Raw genomic sequence first — 18,873 nt, 5'->3', positions numbered from 1 at the left:
TGAAAAACACTCTTTCTTGCTAGTGTTCGGTGCAGAAGGCAATACATGCAGGCAGGGTCTGAAGGAGGCGCCTCTCTCCACATGGGATTCAGAGTCATGAGCCCTCTCCTGGAGCTGGCTGCCTAAGCCAAACAAAAAAAAAAGTGGAGCTTCCCCTCCTCCCCCACTGTACCCTATAGCCCAGTGGTTAGAACACTCAACTGGGATGTGTGAGACCTGGCTTTAGATCCCCAGCTCTGCCTGGTTTGGAGCAGGGACTTGTACACAAGCCTCCCATATCCAAGGAGAGTGTCCTAGCTGCTGGGCTATGTGGTATTGGAGAGGGGCGGGGAACTCTCTCAATCTCTTCAGTTAGAGTTGTTCTGCTTTGTGTAAAGTACTGAAATATTACATGGAGCAAGGACTGAAACCCAGTTCATCTCTTTCCTACCCCCAGGGTGAGTGCTCTAACCACCAGGCAGTAGAGTAATTCTCACTCTCTCTGGCTCAGTCACTATTTAAGTATTTCATACAAAGTGCAACAGCCCCAACAGAAGACACTGAGAACAGCAAGCCCCCTAATACCTTATACCCCAGTGGCTAGGGCATGCCCCTCACATGTGGGAGACTTGGGTTCAAGTTCTATTTCCCCATCAGGCAGAGGAGGGATCTGAACCTGAGCACCTCGTATCCCAGGTGAGTATTTTAAATAGTGGCTTATTGTGTAAAAGAGGGCACCACCATCTCAGTGCAGGGCCTGATCCAGTAGACATGCTTCTAGGTGGCCTCTGAAAATGCCTGACAGACTGGGCTCCACAGGTGAGAATCTGAGGGTGCCTAGTTTGTGAAGGGCGCCAGAGCTTAGGCAAGAGCTGGGAACTAAGCAGCTTGACTTAATTGGCTTTTTGCTGCCCATGCTTAGCTTTTTAAGGCACTTTATTAGTTGGAAACTTAGGTGCCCAGGGAATGTAGGCACATACAGGGTTCGCTGGCAGCTGAGCAGACTTTTTGAGGAGCTAAAGTTTGGACTTAGGCACCTGAAGTAGTAGCTAGGTGCTTAAATCGCTTTTGTGGATCTTAGCCTTCTGTAGTTTAAATAGAACATCTGAGATTTTTTAAAAGCGTGCATGAGGTTGCTCTAAGTATTAACCCTGTGATGGAGTGGGCTCTGTTGTAAAGTATTTGTTCTCAGATTTGAACAGTAGTCTTTCTTTTCAGAATTTTGCAAATGGCTTTTCTCTGTTTTACAGAGTCAACAAGTTGCATACTGTTGCAGCAGAGATGTCTGATTTTCCCATCTGCATATCTGGAATCGCTTATTCACTTGGTTAGTCTCATTAGTAACCACTGAAGACTTCTGGGTATTGAAGATAGATGAATTAAATCCTTTTGAATGTTTTTGATCTAAGGTAGATGTATTGGATTCTCTGGATGTGCATAAGGACACGAAGGTTGGTGAACTCTCTAAAAGCCTGAAGTTTCTGAATTTAATTTAACCATTACTAATATAGAGTATATTAGTTATATACAGTGGTGATTAATATACAGCATGTAAATATTTGAGAACATTGAAAGATCTAGCCAGATTTATGTTGCCACAAAACACACTGAACCAAATTTACCACTAGGTTAAACAGGTACTCCTTCATTAGATTAAATGGGATTCCACATGCTCACCTTGCAAGGAATTTGGTCCATCTAGATAATGTGAGATATCACACTTCAATGAAAAATTGGCCACACTTCTCCCAAATGGAAGTATGTTATCTGTATAATTAGCTAGCCAAAGTACAGAGAAAACAGTTAAATGTGGTAGAAGAACTGAATTCATTATGAATTGTATTTATTCATTTCTCTGGAAACTCTTTGATGATAATCAGAATTTAATTAAATATTTGTACAATACGTGAATTCTAGATGATCAACACCCAATTCAGGAAATCATCCCTATTCTGGACAGCAACTTTAACTCATGTTCAAATGCAATCCTGATTACAGATGGAATTAAGTACGTGCTTAAGTGCCTTTCTGAATAGGGCCCTTAGTTGCTTAGAACAATTTGATTTAGTTTTTTTTTTTTCAAACCCAGCTGCATAGAATCATAGAAATTGAAAAGTCCTATTTGGTCAAGTATTCCATCTCCCTGCCTGTGCAGGACTCCTCCATACAAATGCCCTGTCCAGTCCAATTTTAGGTATTCCAAGCAATGGAGCTTCCGGTTCTTCCCTTGAAGAACAATTGAGGCAGGTCAGGATGAAGGTGTATTGGCAGGGTTTGAGGAAATCATCACAGAGACAGTCCTACCTATTCAATTGGTTCAGCTGCCATCTAATTTATAAGTAACAGTATGAAATATATGTGCAAGAATCTACATTTGTGAACACTAACCAGTTAGCTCTTCATGTGTGCATGGAAATGACTATTTGTGGGATCCTGCAGTAGCAATAGGTACATATGCATCCTTGCAGGGCCAAACAGTAATGAGCTACTTAAATATTTCATGGTGCGCCCAGCACAAGTCATAATATCATAAATAAAGGACAATTAAATTCCACAGCAGTTTTCCACTGAATTGGAAACACTGCTGAGTGTAACAGAGAGAAGGAGTAGATGATTCTGACCTTGACTGTGTCTGTGATTGCCATCGCTTTTTTTCCTTCTTTTGCAAAAAGTTCTGTAGGAATTTTCGGCAAAATTATTTTCTCCAGCTTCAGATAAAAATATTCGATGGACCTCAACCTATTTACACTGGCTATTTTTCTAAATAAATATTTTGTGAATAATATCTGTTCTTCTTCTTCTCCGTAGTCTGTTACAATGGTTAGGGGGAGGCATATTGATTAATAAAGATACAGCTCAAAATTAGCATTGTGATGATATTGTAAACTATATGGATTGAGCTTTCCTTTCATTGCAGATGATATCACCAGGCTACCTCAACTGAATTACAGCCTTGTAATCAATCTCTCTCTCTGTAACTTTGTCTATGACTACTGCATGCATACTGCATATCCATGCTCTGTATATAAAGATGCACAGAAAAGAAGAGACAGAAAACAAGCAATCCTCTGTCAAAAGAGAGTGCATCCCATTGGCACTAATTGCCTATTCCAAATATAAAAATGAATGCATAGGAGAAATATAAAAATGCAACAAAGTTCAAAGTATACTTCCAGTCCTGTTCTAATGATGTCAGAGTTTTGTTATTGTGTTCAATGGCAGCAAGATGAAGTGTGTATATAAATATTAGTATCAGTTTGGGGAAGAGAAGTGGGAGGATTGCAACATTTTGCAAAAGTCCTCCTCTTCCCTCCCTACCCTTTTTAATTAAGACTTTATCAAATTTTTGAAATTTGATGTTGCCTAGTTCTATAACTGCTCATAAAACCCACCATTTTAAAATAGTTAAAATGGGGGGGGGGTAGTTTGAAATTTAATGTTCAGCAAGCTCTAATTATATATAACTTTAAAGCTGATTATTTGATACAAATATTCATGATGACTATCATAGCTTGTTGACTGGCAGATTGTTTTGCAAAACAATGTGAATTCCTGTAAATGATTGTAGTCTCCCATGAGAATTCTCTCATACTAAAGGGGACTAAAGATGAGGGAATCTGAGTTCCCTGTCATAGAGACTTGTCCCTAGTTGTCCCAAACTTTATATCCGGTTGTGAGGCCAGAATCTAAACTCTGGAGTCTGTTGGGGGTCCATTCTGGAGACAGAGGGAAAGAGCAGCAGCCAGTTAAGCCTTCAATTTTTTTTCATAGATTCTATCATGCTCATATGAATGTTTGTCGAAAACTAATAAAGGATTGTGGAGAACATCAAAGTGAAATTGCAATTTCTATTCAAACAAGAGGTTTGTGAATACTTTTTTGTGTAGTAGTTGCCCAGCTCTATTCTGCAGTATGTGGTGCCCTGGCATTTCTAACCTCTAGTCTTTCATATCTCTCAAACTATTCATTTTTTGCTTAATCCTGCTGTCCTCTCTCAGGCAAAAATCTCACTAAAGTGAATTGGAATCTTCCCTAAGTAAGGAATGGGTAAGGACTTTAAGATTTGACCCAATATCAGGAACCATCAAATAAATCTGATTAGGTATTTGCATGTTGAAACTGTCTCTCTTAGTTCAATACCTGCACAGAAGAGGAGAGGAGAAAGAGCCAAATGGCATTAGTCTGAGGCATTCTACAGGGTGCAGGGTGCAGACACAGGCAAAATTCCTAGAGTGTTGGGGCCTGCATGATCCCTAGCACCCAAGCACTGTCTCTCCTGTGAAAAGGTGTAGCGCACCACCTTCTATGATGTCAGTGAACAGCAGGCTTGTGAGAGGTGCCACTCCAAGGCTGGACACATCTCTTTTCTTTTTTTTAGGGACTCGGGTACTACTGTCCACATCAACTGTTCCCTTTCCTATTCACCCTACAAAGCATTTGCTTTGGTCCGTACCTGTGTGAACAAAGGATGGGAAGGAAGATGATCTCTGTGCTTGCCTCCCCTTTCCTTGCACACCAATGTGGGAAGCACTGCAGTTTGCCCCACCACACTTATTACTTGAAGAAAGTAACAGAAAACAATTGTTAGGCAATTTCAATTCTCTCCAAAGCTTAGTAATACTCAGGCTTTTTTACTTATACCCTCTCCTATTATTCTCTTAGCTAAAGAATTTGAATGGATAAAACTGTATTTTCCACTCTTTTCTTGGTAAGTTCATTTTATTTCTGTTCACCAGTTCATGGTCCTTTTCTTTATTTATATGATCTTTTCAATACACTATTGCCATATATATTTGGGTTTACTGATGTGTGCTATATCATAACTGCTAACCACTTCAGGGTATCTATTCAGATTACATTTTTCTTTATACAGACTAAAACACTCTGGCAAACATTCAGCTTATTTCAATGTCAAGGCAATAATTTAACAAGGAAGTTTATGATAAGCTTCACACGTACCACCTATTAAATAGTGAAGACCATAGGGGGGAATCCCAAACAAATTCTATGTAGTGTTGTTGTAGCTGTGTAGATCCCAGAATATTACAGAGGTGAGGTAATATCTTTTATTGGACCAACTTCTGTTAGTGAGAGAGACAAGCTTCTGAGCTTACATAGAGCTTTTCTTCAGACAATAGTGTATGAAAAAGATCATATAAATAAAGAAAAAGACCATGAACTGGTGAACAGCAAGGTCTCTGAAGAAGACTCCTGTGTAAGCTCTAAAACTTGTCTCTCTCACCAACAGAAGTTGGTCCAATAAAAGATCTTTACCTCACCCACTTTATGCCTCAAACAAATTCTAGTCATTTGTCCCTAACTGTCAATAAAATGTGGACACCAAATAGTTTTCACTTAAAAAGGGATGATAAGCAGCTTTCACTGTCTTGGTAGTTTAACCATATATGGATTTTAAAGTTCTTTGAATTAAAGAAATATGGATTTTTTTTACTAGATTTAAAAAAAAAACACTAGCATTTTAAAAAGCAGGACACAATTGCAGACTATTTGCAGTCAAGAGGTTATTGCTGAACAAAATGCTCATTCAATTTAGGAATGCAGATTATAATAATTTTCCTATCTCCCTCACAGCAGGATTCCTGCCATCGTTTTGCAGACTCATAAGTTGCAGAACAATATAACTAGCTAACTTCACTTCCAGGTAACATGCACTTCAAGCGTATTCTCATTAGCTCAACTTAGTTATAATGCAAAGCTGCTTAGTTTCACCAAGTAAAATGGGATACACTTAAATTACCTCATCTAATGTAATACTCGTTTTCAATACATGCAAAGTGGTTTATTATGGCAAAGCTTGTAGAGCATGAAAACTGATGGAGAGAGGGAAACTTGGTTTTCAGACAACCTGTCGAAGGAGTCATTGTATACCACTTCTATTTCAAGAAGCAGAACATAGAAAAAAGCAGAGAGAAATAATCTGTCTAGAAAAATGCAAATTTAATACATTAACCTTTCTAACACATCACAAGAAAATTATTAAATAGAGAAGTTATACTCTCGATATTGTCCTTTGCGTGTAAATAAAATGAAATGTTTAAAAATGTCAGTTGACCAAAATTAACTGAGAAAGAAACAATTTTTATTTTTCTATTATCTGTAGTGAGATGTGGGATTGTGGTAGCACAGACTGTTTTATTGTGCATTAAATTTCCACTTACTAGAACCATTAATTCAAGTTGTTCCTGGATATACTAGTTCACAAGTATTTTTTGTTCTTTCAGTCACTGAGGAGAATATTTTTTGTTTTTGTTTTTCTCCCAACACTGAATGCATCTGGCTTGATCTTGCAGTCCTTCCACACAAAAACTGATTCCAACAGAACCCAGAGAACAGTGATGGGTAAATTGCTTTTCCTCCCCATTAGCTTCCACCTGCAGCATCCCATGAGTGATCTATCATTTTGCCTTCCTCCCCGCCCCCTCCTTTTTTTTTTCAATCCTTACAGGAGACTGCTTGGAGAGGTGGTGAATGCTTCTGTAGATTACACCCAAGTGTATGTGTAATTTTCCACAGATTAAATCAGAGCCCTCACAATATATTGAGGAGAACAGCTCCTGAGAGAACCTCTAGCTCAGAGTGAATCTGGGAAAGACCCTGATCATATCAGTTAGAGAAATGCTTGTTTCCTGATTCAGCAAGGCTTAGGTATCTGCCTAGTTTTAAGCACATATCCTCAATTAGACTATGCACATACATAAAATTGGGTACATGCTTAAGAACCTTGCTGAATTGTGGCCTCAGAATGAGCAGTAGAACTCTTCTCCCCAGGGTTTAAATTCTCATAGATTATTTCCTGGAGTCCTCCTCCTCCTCTCTCCCCCACCCCCCGCAATACACACATACCAATTCAAGGCTTCAGCTGCAGTGGGGGGGTCTCAGGCCTTTCACCCCATGAGGAGTGGGGTGCCAGGGCTTGGAGTTTCAACTCCATGGGGCCCTGAAGACCCCTTGAAACCAGCTCATGGTCCTCCCTAGGGGTTTGGAAATATTTACCAGAGCTCCGCTCCAGACAGCTATAGCTGAATCCCCTTCCACTAAAGGCATCTGAGCCTTGTTCAGCAAAGTAACGTGAAGCCTTGCAGTCTTTTCAGCTTTTTGATAAGCCTCGACAATGAGGTAGCAACAATGGTGAATAAAGCCTTCTTCCACTACAGCTCACTAGGCAGGTTTATCATTTTCTCCCAGATGAGGATCTAGCCTCAGTGAACTATGCGTTCTCCACATGGGATTATTGCAATTCACCATAACTAGAGCTGAAGGGGGATGCAAGGTAGAGACTCCAGCTTTTACACATCACACCCCACCACCTCCATAAGACTGGTTATAATGAGACTGTCACTCCTATACTCCTATCACTCTGGAGGCTCCCAGTCCATCTCCATTGTTGATTAAAGGCATAGGTCCTGACCATTGGCTTTGGAGAATAGGACCAATGTGCAGTTGCCATTTATTCATTGAGCCTGAATGGATCTCAACCTATCTATATCCTTATTTGTCACATGCATAGGCAGCTGTTCTCTTGAGACAACATATCTTACAGAGTCAGGATGAAGTATGTGACAACTAGAGAAGTAAGAACATTCTCTATGGGGTGATGATTATAAAATAAGCTTCAGGGAAATCACACTAATGCAGATTCTGACCACCTTCTGAGTACAGTACCAGAGCTCCCTTTGATAAGGTATTTTGACATAACTAGCATGATGTTGATTTGTACCTATATTGATATGCATGTATCCCAAGTATGCACCTCTTTACCTGGGAGGAGAAGAGCAGGTGACTCAATGAAGTCCTTTAGAGACCTCACCTTACAGATGTAATTTACCTGGGAAGTCTTAGCTATAGTGATGAATGCTGTAGAAAACTGATTGATGGATACGAGAGTTGGAATTGAGTATGCATAAGGACTGTGAGTCCATAGATCTTGCCCTAGCATACTTTTGGGGGAGCCAGGGTTTGCCCCTTTTTGAGGAACAGACTGTATATCCTGCCTCCAAACTCTAGTAAGAAGCCATCTTCATGGAGGACCCATATCTGCACAGCTGTTCTGGCTCTCATCCTGTGCACAGTCCCTTGCAGTGTGGCTCCACTGAATGCAGTAATACCTCCAGACCCCTTGCAGTGAATGAGTGAAGGACATTTTGAAGAGACAGCTATCTCACTGACAGTGTCCAAGAGGCCTGTGCGGAATAAGGCCATGTCTACACTGCAAGCTTCAGTCGATGCAGGTTATGTCAGCATAAAGCTGCTGTTTAGTTAGTATATCACTTGTGCACATGCATACTTGGCTACTTGCATTGGTGCTGCGTGTACTCACCAGAAGTGCTGATGTTGATGCACAGTGCAGTGCTCCATGGATTGGTATCCCAGTATGCAAACTGTCACTGTCCAGCGCACGGTCTTTTGGAAAGTTTTGGTAATGCAGGGTGGGCAGAAATGAGTCCTGCAGGACTGACTGGGAGCAAGGTGTCAACTTCCCAGCATGCAACTGTCTTAAACCCATAATATCATTCATATCCCATAATTTTTGCACATTTTAAAAATAGCCCATGAACCCATGTGGTGCTCCTCACTGTCTGCCACCTCTGAGGGAAGCATGGAGCCTGCACAGCTCTGCACATAAGCATTGCAAACACAGGATGCATGATCCTCTGGTATTTGCAGAGCCATAAGAAGAACCAAATCAGTGCAGAACATAATGATTTCTTTGTAGATGGATTGCTGTGGGACATAGTGAGAACAAGTGGCACTCGTGGAACAGCTGTAGATGGTGGAGCACTAATTCTGGGCCCAAGAAACAAGCACTGACTTGTAGGATTGCATCATAATGCAGGCTTGGGATGACTAGCATGTGACTGCCGAACTTCTGGATGCACAAGGCCATGTTCCTGGATCTGTCTGCTGCACTCACCCTGGCCCTCACGCTCTGGGACACCAAAATGAAAGCTGCACTGACAGTGGAAAAGCAAGTGGTGATTGCACTGTGGAAAATTGTAATGCTGGATTGCTACTGGTCAGTGGGAAGGCTTTTTGAATAAGAAAAGCCACTGTGGGGCCATTGTTATGCAAGTGTGCAGGGCCATCAATAGTCTCCTACTATACAGGACTGTGACTCTCAGCAACATGCAGGATGTAGTGGATGGATATGCAGAAATGGGGTTCCTGAACTGTGATGGAGCAATGGATGGCCCTCTTTTGGCACCAGACCACCTTGCTACACAGTATATCCACAGAAAGGGTTACTATTCTGTGGTTATGCAAGCGATGGTGGATCACTAGGGATGCTTCACCAAAGTCCATGTTGCCTGGTCAGGAAAGGGACATGAGGTTTGCATCTTTAAGAACACAGGGCTATTCAGAAAGCTAACATAGTGAATGCCAATGAAAATAAGGCAGGATCTGAGGCTAAAATTGGGATGGAACACATTAAAAAATATCTAGAAAAGTTAGATATCTTCAAGTCGCCAGGGCCTGATTAAATACATCCTAGAACACTCAAGGAGCTGACCTGAGCCATTAGTAATTATCTTTGAAAAGTCATGGAAGATGGGAGAGATTCCAAAAGACTGGAAAAGGGCAAATACAGTGACAATCTATAAAAAAAGAAATAAGGACAACCTGGGAATTGCAGACTGGTCAGCTTAACTTCAGTACCCAGAAAGATAATGGAGCAAATAATTAAGCAATCAGTTTGTAAACACCTAGAAGATAATGTCACAAGTAACAGCACAGATTTGTCAAGAACAAATCATGTCAAAACAACCTAATAGCTTTCTTGGATGGGGGGAAGTGGTTGATATGGTAGAACTTGACTTTAGTACGGCTTTTGATACTGTCTTCTCATAAACAAACTAGGGAAATACAACCTAGATGGGGCTATTATAAGGTGGGTGCATAACTGGTTGGAAACCCATTCCCAGAGAATAGTTATCAGTGGTTCACAGTCAAGCTGGAAGGGCATATCAAATGGTGTCCTGCAAGGATCAGTTCTGGGTTTGGTTCTGTTCAATATCTTCATCAGTGATTTAGATAATGGCATAGAGAGTACACTTATAAAGTCTGTAGAGGATACGAAGATGGGAGAGGTTGCAAGTGCTTTGGAAGATAGGATTAAAATTCAAGTTTATCTGGAGAAATGGTCTGAATAGGATTAAATTCAATAGGGATAAATGCAAAGTACTCCTCTTAGGAAAGAACAATCAGTTGCTCACCTACAAAATGGGAAATGACTGCCTAGGAAGGAGTACTCCAAAAAGGGATCTGGGAGTCATAATGGATCACAAGCTAAATATGAGTGGACAGTGTAACACTGTTCCGAAAAAAAAAGCATTCTGGGAGGTATTAGCAGGAGTGTTGTAAGCAAGACATGAGAAGCAGTTCTTCCGCTCTACTCCACACTCATACGGTCTCAACTGGAGTATTGTGTCCAGTTCTGGGCACCACATTTCAGGAAAGATGTGAACAAATTGGAGAATGTCCAGAGGGGTGCAACAAAAATGATGAAAGGTCTAGAAAACATGACCTATAAGGGAAGATTGAAAAAACTGGGTTTGTTTAGTTTGGAGAAGAGAAGACTGAGCGGGGACATGATAAAAGTTTTAAAATACATAAATGGTTGTTACAAGGAAAAGAGAGAAAAAATATTCTCATTAACCTTTGAGGATAGACAAGAAACAATGGGCTTAAACTGCAGCAAGAGAGGTTTAGGTTGGACAGTATGAAAAACTTCCTAACTGTCAGGGTGGTTAAGCACTGAAATAAATTGCCTAGGGGGTTGTGGCATCACTGGAGATCTTTAAGAGCAGTTTAGACAAATATCTGTCAGGGATGATCTAGATAATACTTAGTCCTGCCATGAGTGCAAGGGACTGAACTAGATGACCTCTCAAGGTCCATTCTAGTCCTATGATTCTATGATTTTAAGATTGGATCTCAGTGAAAAAAAATCCTAATGCTTATAGCTGCCTGCTGCATCCTGCATAATATCTGTGAAGCAAAGCTGGGGGGGAAGATACCACCGGGGTAGAGGGCAAGAAGCTGCCTGTTGAGTTTGAATAGCCAGACACAGGGGCTATTAGAAGAGCTTAACATGGAGCTATATGACTTAGGAACACCTTGAAAGAGCACTTTAACAGTGAACCACAGTAGTGCATTATGATGTACTGTGCTGTACCTGACCTTATGGTTTAGAGGCTGTTAGGAATTGCACGGTACTTGGTGTATGTCTATGAATATAACACTATCAATGTACATATTAATTTTGTGGTTCTTGCTCTACTTTTATGATTATTACAGTGTGTTTGTCACTAGTCCTATGAGTTGTCATACTGTATAGTAACAAGTGGGTGCTTTCTTAATGCTAGGCACTTCGCAGCGTATGTTGTGAACTAATAAAGAAGAATTATTTTCCAAATAAAAATAATTTTATTCAGTAACAAAACCAGTGGGGGAAAATTACCTGTACAATTTAAAAGCAACTACATTAAACACTAAAATATATTTATGGAACAGAACTTAACAAGGTGAAAGACCATTCATGTCCATTTACCTACACATACAGCAACCATGGCTCTCACAGATCACTGTGTGTGAAACTGTGGTTGTCCTTAATGTCCTATAAAGTGGAGTGGTAGAGGTAGGGATGCCAGCCCCTGTTGCCCTGTGGTATGTTGAGGTGGGGTGTAGGAAGGTACTATAATGGAGTTCTTCATGGACTGCAAATGGAGGCAAGCCTGTGATTGTTGAATCTGTAGGTCCACAAGAATCTGCAGCGTCTGTGTTTGCTGCTGAAGAAGCCCCATTGTGTCCTGGGTGCATCTCACTTTCCTTTTCCTCCTGGGACGCCTGGGAGTTTCTCCTCTCTTCTCTTTCCTTCTCCAGGTAAACTGCAATATTCACTGCAGCGTCTGCAGCACTGGCTTGCAGATTTCATTGAGCGTGTCATCCCGAGGCAGGAGTGCCAGAACAATTTGTATAGTGGGGGTGCTGGGAGCTATTCAACCAAACTAAATCCTGTATATAATGGAAACCATTTCAAGCCGGGGGTGTGGTAGCACCCCCTGCATCCATAGTTCCAGCACCTATGTCTCGAGTCCTTTTCTTTCTCCTCCTTATTTGGCTCAGGCAGTCCACAGATGTGGAGGGAACTCCTCAAGGCTGCAGTGGCACCAGCTGCCAATAAAACACATAGATACCATTGTCCGTATATTCACAATGGAAAGCAGAACTTATGATTCAGAACTCCCTTCCCTTGCTCCCTTAAATTTTTAATTAAGACATGCTTATTGACATTTCTGCTTGGGAGTGCTTGTGCACAGCACCAGCCATAGTGAATCTTGCCCACCTGGGGTGAGGGAAATGAGGGAATTGCTTAGTTGCATGAAACTATGGATGTAGGACAATGGCTTTGGATACTGGCACTGGTTTCCACATGATACCTCACTCCTGAGGATAGCAAAGGCAGAGAAAGCACAGCTGCTGCTGGCAGCCCAAAGTCACCCAGACCCATATGCCAGAAGGCTGTGTACTGCAATGGTGTCTGCCAAAGTTATCATCGACCGACATGGGAAAGTGTCCTACCATGGAGGAAGAAATAGGAATGGCAGCCTTAGAAACCTTCCGTAGACAATTGCAGAGGACCTCCATGGAAGTTTCATTGAGATCTTTCAGGAGAATTCAAGGGACAGCCCTGTGTACATAACAAACTGCTCCATATGGCCCACATGCCGAATTCTACAGGGGAATGAAAAGCAGATAACACTAATCTCCTAGATGTATTTCTACCTCTTCTAGTACAAGTAAACTAATGAAAAGCTAATAACTGTGTCCTATTTGGGGTACCATCAGCACACCGTTGTAATGGGAAATACGATTACAAACTTACCCAAGGTTCCTTCCTCTCTGTTGGGCTCACCTAGTCTCGACTGTCTGGCCTATGATGGAGTCTCAAATTGGTCCTGTCTCATAGCATAGCTGGACTCCTCTCCCTGCCACATGTCTCCCATCCTCCTCCCCCTCATCTTCACTGTTCACACCCTGTGGCTCAGGCTATTCAGAGGTATCCATGGTGGCATGGGGGTGGGGGTCTCCACCAAGTATGGCGTGCAGCTCTTTGTAAAAGCAGCAGGTCTGTGGCTTGGCACTGGATCGACTGTTGGTCTCCTGGCATTCTGGTATGCCTGACGTACTTTTTACATTTTCACGCAGCACTGCTGCTAGTCTCTTTCATAATCCCTCTTCTGCATTCCCCGATGCAATCTGTATTTCTATGGCTGGTCAGCTTGCACAGCCTCTTCTTCCCACAGGCTCAGGGAAATCCAATATTTCTGGTCTGTTCCAAGCTCGAGCATGTCTGGAGCCTGTCAGCATGGTCAGCTGGGCACTTGCACACAACAATGGAGAGCTGTTAGATGTGCTCACCAAGATGGACAATCAGGAAAAGGCATATCAGAAATTTGTGGGGCTTTAACAGGGTGGGACCTTCAGATCTCTGTGACCTCTGGACTGGTCAGTGGACCTCTGGACTGGTCAGAATGGTCAGTGTCAAGCATTGTGTGACAGCGACTGGAGGACTTTTAGGGTCAACATAAGTTATGCAGTGTCAACACTTATGCTGTGTCAACCTCAGTATATTGACCATGGCTCAATGCCACTCAGGGAGGTGGTGTTACTGCATCGCTGTAAACAGGGTCCTTTCATTGGTGGAAGACTGATTTAAGGGTAGACACATGCACAGCTAGGTAGATGTATGATGGCTTATATTGACCTAACTTTGTAGTGTAGACCAGGCCTGGAACTAAATGATCTTCTAAATGGACTCTTCATATAGAGAACATACACAGTCTCTTGGAGCGCTTCTAGATGGTTTCACAGACCAGACTGTGAGCTCAGTAGGACATCTACATTTCTGTGTCTGTACTATCTGCCATTTACATTTTAGGAACGTCTCAGCAAAAATTTGAATATCTATCATTACCTGACCTGCTTGTCTTACAAATGATTGAACACTGTAGATTCTGGTATTTATTAGAAAACCATTAAAAGCAGGGCCTAGTTCCGAACAGCATCAGTTTGTGAGGTGGAGTTAGGAAGATGTAGCTATTGGGAGGAATGTTTTGAGATTTGTTATAAACTATTTTAAACAGTTGGTATATGTGCTGTGGTATTATTGTTGTTGGAGGCAGAAATAAAACATTTGCTTTCCCAGTCTTGCATATCTATTCCTAGGATGCGTATTTAAGGGGGAAAGTTTTCCTGAAGAGGGCTTGTTATGTAATGCATGAAAACAATATAGAATTTCCACAATTTTGCCTTTTGTACTTAAATCCTATCCTAATCCTGGTACATAGCTTGTAACTGAAAGGCACTGTCACCATGTACAAGGACTTCAGTGTTTTGAGTATTTCTCCCCACCTCGCCTCCATGGGATGGAATTGCTGGCTAATCCACGTAGTTCTGTATCTGCTTGCCTCAGCCTTGGTTGTCTCTAGTCCCAGAGCACCTCTTCGTGAGGCCACAAGGAGTCCCAAGCACAGCATAGTTCCATGAAACCAGGGGCAAGTGAACATCTTAGAATGTTGGCTCCCCAATCTGAAGTGCAGCCAATCAATCTATTGCTGTCAGAGCTCTGCAGGGGGTGGAAGGTGAGCATCCACCCCTAAATTTTTGGTTGGTTTACTTGGCAATGGCTTGCTTTGGTTTGCTGGAAAGTTTTGGAAGCCATTCTCTACTCTGGGATGATTCTTAACTCTTGGACATGGCTCTAAAATGCTGGGTTTTTTTGTTGTTGTTTTGTTTTGTTTTTGTTTTTTTATGTTTTAAATCTAAATCTGCCTTTTTCCCAGAGGTGAAGTTACAAACTTAGACCATCTCAGCTGCCATATTTAAATAGCATTTTGGGACACCGAATGCTCAGTGTGCTCCCCCCAAGTTCTAATGTGGGAGTGGCATTTTCCCTAGTTAACTGATATAAGTCAGCCAGGAAAAATAATGTTTAAATAGGCCAGCAGCTTGATAAAGTAATCTCTAACTCTTATAGCTATGATACAGTACTTCCAACACAAATGTTTACACTTCAGATGTTTCAAAATTATACCCCACTGTCATAAATATAAAGGGAAGGGTAACCACCTTTCTGTATACAGTGCTATAAAATCCCTCCTGGCCAGAGGCAAAACCTTTTCACCTGTAAAGGGTTAAGAAGCTAAGATAACCTCGCTGGCACCTGACCAAAATGACCAATGAGGAGAAAAGATACTTTCAAAGCTGGAGGGGGGTGGAAACAAAGGGTTGGTCTGTCTGTGTGATGCTTTTGCCGGGAACAGATCAGGAAGGCAGCCTCAGAACTTCTGTTAAGTTAGTAAGTAATCTAGCTAGAAGTGCATTAGATTTCCTTTTGTTTAATGCCTGATAAAATAAGCTGTGCTGGAGGGAATCTATATTCCTGTTTTTGTGTCTTTTTGTAACTTAAGGTTTTGCCTAGAGGGATTCTCTATGTTTTGAATCTGATTACCCCGTAAGGTATTTACAGAGGTGATTTTACAGAGGTGATTCTTTTACCCTTTCTTTTATTAAAATTCTTCTTTTAAGAACCTGATTGATTTTTCATTGTTCTTAAGATCCAAGGGTTTGGGTCTGTATAAATTGGTGAGAATTCTTATCAAGCCTTCCCCAGGAAAGGTGTTGTAGGGCTTGGGGGGATATTTTGGGGGAAGACGTCTCCAAGTGGGCTTGTTCCCTGGTCTTTGTGTAAGACGCTTGGTGGTGGCAGCATACGATTCAAGGACAAGTCAAAGTTTGTCCCTTGGGGAAGTTTTTAACCTAAGCTGGTAAGAATAAGCTTAGGGGGTCTTTCATATAGGTCCCCACATCTGTAACCTAGAGTTCAGAGTGGAGCAGGATCCTTGACACCCACTATTTCTTAAAGCCATTTAATTGCAAATCTCTCTTAAATTAGTAATTAAAGAGTAAAATTAAAATAGCACCTTTTGCTTACCATTTTTGATTGATTGTAGTAGTTCAAGTTCATATTCTGTGTCAAATCTCATTTCTCCCTCCCTCCCCCCAGATGACTATACATGGAACTGAGGAAACAATACCTTTTCCATACAATTATTTCAACTGTAAAAGGAATTACTGTATGTAGCTCCATCATATTGTGATATGTTCTTATTACTATTATAACATCCATTACAGCCTATTGAAAAGGTACCTGATCTGGCCTCACATGAAATAAGGATTATTATAAACAGCTTATGGTTTGAGAAGTTGAATTCTCTTCCTTTTAGCAGTCTCTAGACTTCTGCTTCTAACATTATGTAAATAAACACAGCACAAAGAAATCTGATAGCAACTCATGTGATATCCAATATCGTATAATATAGTTTTCACGCCAAGTGTCTATATTGTGAAAACTTGGGATCCTTGTCTATTGCAAGTTACAAAGACCGCATTTATATATTTTAAAATATTGGATACTAGAAGAATTTCTGCATATGTTTGCATGGTCAACACTAGATCTGATTTTCAGCTTCCCAATGAGGTCTGTTGGAGTTATGGGTGTGCAGCACCTCTGAAAATAATTCCTGATGAACTTTTAAACTATGGTGAGAAGTGGTACTGCATTATATGTATTTCTATATAATTATTTGTAGACACACACGTATATGAACATACATTCACCACATACGTGGATGTTATACCTATGAATAAATTGAAGAGCCATGTGATAGATAAATGTATCATGCTCCTTTTGATCATTCCACTTGTCCTCTGTCCACTAGTTCATATCCCCAGATGCTTATTCAAACATTACAATTCCCTGAAAAGGTTCCACCAGCTGCCATTCAAAAAAAAAAAAAAATCTGTGAGAAAATTCTTCTTTCCCAAAATCAGAGGATTTTTTTACATCAAAATCACTCCCACACTTCACCCAGTTGGTCAGGATTCACCGCTTAGCCTAAAAATATCATGAATTTGAAGTCTGTTATCTTGCAGGCCGGCAGCGCTAGAAGTGGGAGGTTTATGTGAACAGAAAAGGACAACTGTCACCTACCCTATGGGATCTTGTATTTTCCCAAGATATCTGAGTCTATACGGCATATGAAAGATGTTTCAGGTCAGCTTTAGAAGATTTTATGGCTTCAGCCATTTGGACTCATGTTAAGTAAGAGACCTGGCATTACATGCAGAGGGCTTTGAAAAATAGCCTCATTAACTGTTTATAAACTCAAAAACATTGTGGAATTGTTTTTCTGTTGCATATGTGGCATTGAATCAGGGCATGCAGCAGAGCCAGTTTCCAGGCAACCTAGCAAGTGCAGCTAGCCGCTAGTGGGCTGCCTAACTGGCTACACTGCCTGATTGGTGGGAAGAGCTGATCTGCTAACTCACCCCGCTAACGCCCAGCAGCACCTCTGGGCTTTTCAAAGCATTTGCCTATGGCTGTGATAGCTCCTGCGGCTTCTTGTTCTAGCTCTGCTCCTACCTCTGACCCATGGCTCTGATTTCTGACTCCAGCTCTGGCATCTGGCCTCCGTCTGTAACAATGGGCTGGCTGCCTGAAGCCTGCTCTAACTCCTAGCACAACATCCCGATCTCTGTCAGCGTTACTCAGGGATGGCAAAGCCCTGAGCTGACGAAAAAGCATTGTGGGATTGTGGCCATAACCAGAAACTGTAGGTATTTTTTCAGTCCTGGATATAGATTGGTTTTAACACATTACTTGTAGAGTTAAAGATCAAGGCTCTTTCCATTTGGTCTAGAATATTAATATAACTCACACATGAACTAAGAATAGAAGCAGGAATTTTTCCACCATGAAAAACTGCCCTTCTGCCAAATCTTATAGGCCCAATTTGAATTATACAGAGAACAATATAATATAGGGCATCTGGACCCTGGAAGAGCTGAAGGACAGGAGAGCACAATGTGACTTCCCAAGGTCTATTATACTTTTGATGAAATCCTAGCCCTAGTGGAGTCCATGACATTTTTGCCATCGACTTCAGTGGAGCCAAGATTTCACCCTAAGCCTTGGTTCAGAACTAAATTTCATGGCAGGATTTTTAACGTTTGAAAATAAGGACATATGGAACTACCAAGACAGTCTTAACTGCAACAGTTCAAATGTGTCCACTGTAACATGTATCAGGCTTGCAGCTTTGGCATAAGAATGGAATGATGCATTACTTAGTGAGTACAGGAGAAGTCTTTTCCTTTGAAACTTCAGAGGATGCTCTCTCAGCAAAGATTAACAATATTGTGTACATAGCTCTTTATCAGTGTCACAAAGGCTTGTTTACAAACACTTCAGGCTCACACCAGGAAAATAAAAATTGACAGGCAACATTATCATTTAAGGTACATGATGTGGTGTTTTTATGTGCACAACATTGCGTTGGGCTGTGCCAAATGCAGTGCAGAGAAGGGACCACGGCAATCATTTTAACAAGTCGCTTGTCTGCTTGCACAATGTGATTTACTCCTGGGCCTAGCTGATGCATTCAGCTTTATTTGTTAACTAGCAGAACATTATTTATTAATGAGTTCTTCATGCTTTATTAAGCCTAATGTCAAAACACCTCTGTGGGACTCTAGGCATGTTCTCTCTTTGTGTTAAAGCCTTCTAAAGAAAATGAAAAATTATGCAGCAAAGCTGCAGATAAAACTTAGAAGGTATCAGTTCAATTACTCTTGATCTTGGCAGATGATGTTTCTGAATATTTGTGAAAGAGCAGCATCTGATTGTGTGCTGGCTTCAGTTAAAGAATTCTGCACTCTCAAATGTACATAATTAGGGTGCCTTAGAAACCTAAGAAGGCTACTCTGGTCTCAGAAAGCTGAGTGGAATGCTCAGAGGGCAAAGCCTGACAA

At 41.2% G+C, this 18,873-nt stretch overlaps 1 protein-coding gene across 7 annotated transcripts in view; it reads left to right on the top strand.

Annotated features, from left to right (window-relative positions):
- HS3ST5 (heparan sulfate-glucosamine 3-sulfotransferase 5) overlaps positions 1–18,873 on the top strand; it is a 265,381-nt gene that overhangs the window by 121,550 nt on the left and 124,958 nt on the right. For 6 of the 7 annotated variants that reach the window (XM_084623585.1, XM_084623584.1, XM_084623587.1 and 3 more), the window contains one exon: positions 1,230–1,430. The exons of the other annotated variant lie outside the window; for it this stretch is intronic. The gene's annotated coding sequence lies outside the window, so the exon portion shown is untranslated. The remainder of the gene's footprint in view (positions 1–1,229; positions 1,431–18,873) is intronic. 7 annotated transcript variants of the gene reach the window in all.

This window comes from Lepidochelys olivacea (genome assembly GCF_965140295.1).
Source record: "Lepidochelys olivacea isolate rLepOli2 genome assembly, chromosome: 3".
In the NCBI taxonomy this organism is placed as follows: Eukaryota; Metazoa; Chordata; order Testudines; family Cheloniidae; genus Lepidochelys; species Lepidochelys olivacea.
The sequence above is the reverse complement of the archived record's forward strand: the minus strand, read 5'-3'. Positions and strand labels throughout refer to the sequence as shown.